Source organism: Clarias gariepinus, chromosome 25, assembly GCF_024256425.1.
Source record: "Clarias gariepinus isolate MV-2021 ecotype Netherlands chromosome 25, CGAR_prim_01v2, whole genome shotgun sequence".
Lineage (NCBI taxonomy): Eukaryota > Metazoa > Chordata > Actinopteri > Siluriformes > Clariidae > Clarias > Clarias gariepinus.
The window spans coordinates 23973002-23976900 of record NC_071124.1 but is presented as its reverse complement, the minus strand read 5'-3'; positions in this window follow the sequence as shown (position 1 = coordinate 23976900).

The following is a 3899-nucleotide window of genomic DNA, read 5'->3' as shown; positions in this document are numbered from 1 at the left end:
CAACCTGCCTCTCATTTGGGCCAATGTAGCATGAAAAGGTGTGCGCACTTTAAGAACGGCGCTGGTGAAGGCCATCGACTTCCCGCTGTCATTAAGCTGCTCGAAAACAGTGTTCCATCGGCGCGGGGATCGAGATTGGCCGCGTTGTCGTTTAGGTGCCGGGCTTCTGGCTGAACATTAAGGACGCAAGAGGATCCCAAAATGGGATGTTTGGCCCTGGTTTTCCCATTCGCCTCTGATTCCACAGATGAGTGCAGATAATTTTCTGTGCGATTGTGAGTGATTACTGTATTACCGCCGTAATATAGGGTTATTTGGGAATGCAAAGAGAATTAATGATACATAAAAAACTATTTTGCGCGTGGGCTGCGTCTCGCGGCCCGCTCTAGTTCTCCATGCCTGCATCTTGTGATTACCTAAACGTATTGTAAATATGTCTTTCCATATGGGCTTTTACATAAATTTACATTTTTTAACACTCAGGAAACAGGGATCATTAGGGACGAGTTATTTTCACACTGATGCCGCATCGAGTTGCATCCTATGCCACAAATGTGTGTGTGTATGTGTCTGTGTGTATGTGTGTGTCTGGGTGTGAATTTTCTTTTTTGAATTTGGATTATTTGATAGCACCTGGAGCCTTCGTGACCTGCGAGGTAAGGTCAGAGCGTGTCTGCTGCACCGCAGGGACGTGTCGATACGATCCTGAGTACAGGGATTTCACCGATGCAGAGCTGAAATCAGACACTGATTGATTTCATAATTGATTTAATAATTATTTTTTTTGACATGTGACATTTTGTATTGATTGACATTTTTCTTTTCTTCTTTTATGCCAAGTCAGGAAGCTCACTTAAGATCATTATTTTCATGTTAAGCACATCATTAGCTAGAAGATAATAATGTCAAATGGAGCATCTCATGCATGCACACACACACACACACACGCCCGGTGCTATTAAGAGCTTATAGCTGTACAGAGATTATTTAAAAAAAAATCTCTGAGCCAATTACTCCAGAAAGATGTAAAAGATGCTTAATTTATATAATCTAATGTTTAGTTTTTTTACATGCTGCATTTACAGTATGAAAGAACTAAAAGACAAATGAACTGCACCCGTCTTCTCCAAGAGGACTATTTATATCTGAGAACTTACGGTAATTAAATGCATTTATGTGTCTCAAGCAGTTTCTGTATACATACACTACATCTTGTTAAAGCCAAAGCCCTTATGATTTGTTATGACACAGTGTGTGGTTTTGGGAAAATAATCAACCTTGGGGTCGATGACCCTACCTTCACAATCTCCTCCACTGTCAGAGCTGCTGTTCCAGGATGCTAAAGTCACATTTTTCCCATTTTTTTCTGCACTTCTATATTTAGGCGAAGTGGATGTAATGTCATAAAACACACCTTCAAACTATTTTTAATATGCTAATCGAGATAATACCTGAAATCTTTTAGCTGCAGAATTCATAGTTCCTTGCTATATTGCTAGTTAACAAATGAGAAATGTTGTTGAGGTACGTGGATAAAAAATGACTGTAAAATGGATGTTAATTAAAACTCTACTAGTGAAGGACTTCTTGTTTTCAGCTCGTCCAGTACTCTTTGGTTCAGATCTGGCATCCTTCTAAGACTCATTCAAAAAGACTAATCCTGACAGTCATGAAGGACAATCTTAGTGCTTCACCATCTTGGAAAATTCAATGCTTCCAACTTTGTGGAAGGCCCTTTTCTTTTTCAACATGACTGAGCTGAAATGTATTATAAATCTTCATTTATAAAGACTATAAAGGGTTTGATGAACTTGGTCTGGAAGAACTTGATCGGCCCGAACTCGGAGCCCTGATCTCAACCCCATCGAGCACCTTTGAGATAAACTGGAACGGAGATCGTGAGCCAGGCCTTCTCGTCCAACATCAGTGCCTGACCTTATAAACACTCTACAGAATGAATGGACACGAATTCACACAGAAACACTCCAACATCTTGTGAAGTTGAGTTGGACATGCAGTGAATCTACAGTCAGATACATCAGAGTTTGCCTCGACTGTAATCTACCCAGACACACTTCGGCAGAGACCGCTGCGCAGACATACTCAGACAGATTTATGTCAGTTGAAGAGGAAATTAAGTGTTTCTCATGGCAGAGTAACAACAAACACAAAGCAGCTCCAAAGCACTGCACTTTATTTCATTGTCCTTTATGTTTTAGCGACGATCTTAAACCCGTTCCAGATTTCGGCGAGTTCGCTTAACTACGCCGAGTGAGGGTTTAAGCCGCGGAGAGTACATGCTGCATTTACTGAGAGGCCTGGCCTCCTTCCACTTACCCACAATGCCCTGTGGCCTTTTAAAAGCGATGTGTAGCGCGGCATTGATGCGTAATTATGTGTGACTGGAACAGCACCTCGGTGACAGGCGCTGGAGTGCCGCCGCCGCATCCCCCCCTGCCCTCGAAAAAAAAGAGCTTCTCCTCGGCTTTAAGAGGATTAAGTGGGTTTGCGATAACAGAGGGATAAAAAGGGAAAAGAACTGAATCAGAAAAGGGCCGCTGGGACTAAAGAGGGCGACCTCTCGCAACCGAGTTCAATCACCTGTTGTCACAACCCACAAACCCCACCCCCCTCCCCCCGCCGTCACCACTCACTTTCTCTTAGATTCATTTGTTTTTTCTGCTGCATGGGTATTTATCAGGAATGCTAATGCTAATTCTTCCAGTCTGGAGCTTAAAGACATCTTAAAATCTTCCTGATTTTCCAGGAAAGAAATAAATAAGTAAATGACCAAAGTCACTCATTTTTACCACCGTCCTGTTGAATTCTTGCATCCGATTGGTCAGCAATCATTTTAGAACCACAGTGCAGTTACAGATCACAGGTTTATAGTAGTTTCTAAAGTAACAGCTTGTTCACAGGGATTTGTTCTCTGGACACATACTGTAACATGAATAGATTAAAAACATAAGCGTTTTTAACAATGTGAAGTTTTATTTCTATATATCTATAAAATTAATGGAAGGAGTCTCTAGTGTCAGTGCTTTGTAACTACCATCAAAGCTGAAATAAACAACAACGAAAGCAATAAAACAGAATAACAGGGGAATATTTTAATTATCATTATTATTTCATGATAGAAATTAGCTAAACCCCTGTTAGCTAAATGCTTCCATGACTATTATTTCTGAATCTGTTTCATCAGTGCTGATGGTGAATCTCGCAGTTTATTATAAACGTTTTCACTGGTACATGTCTAGAAAGCGGACAGTATGTTGTTGTTGACTGTAGAGGCTAATTTCTGCGCCTGGTTTGGCGTCGGGGCGCGAGGGCCTCTCCGTGTTGGTTTCCATGAGCACTTTGATGTGTATCTGGGCAATGTGCTATTAGAGGGATTTAGCCCAGTTCACAGGCTGGAGAGTACGCGGCGAAATTGCAATGCCAGCAGGCTAAGAGAATGCTGAGAACAGGATTAGGATCATATTCTGGCAGTGCCTGTCACTTCTTCAATGGACCGGGGTTCCTTACGCTGGCAGCTTTCATTCTCCATGCACCTAAAACCTTTAGCAGCTCCAAAAAAGGGGGGAGTAAGTGAAAGGGAGGGAGTGATTGAATGGTACACTGTGATTTTTGTGCTGGGCATGCTCGAGGGCCATTGTGTGTGTGTGTGTGTGTGTGTGTGTGTGTGTGTGTGTGTGTGTGTGTGTACTCAGGGGTTGTATGACGAAATAAAGACCTGTTAGTCCCCACTTGTCAGACACTTGGGCAAGGGTGGTTGTTTATTCATTAATTTATTTTTTAGCTTGCCGTGAGTTTACTGTCATGTGTCTCTTTACATGACAAGGTGTGTCTGTGGCCATGTTTTTATAATCTTTAGAGGACCAAACGTCCCCACAAGA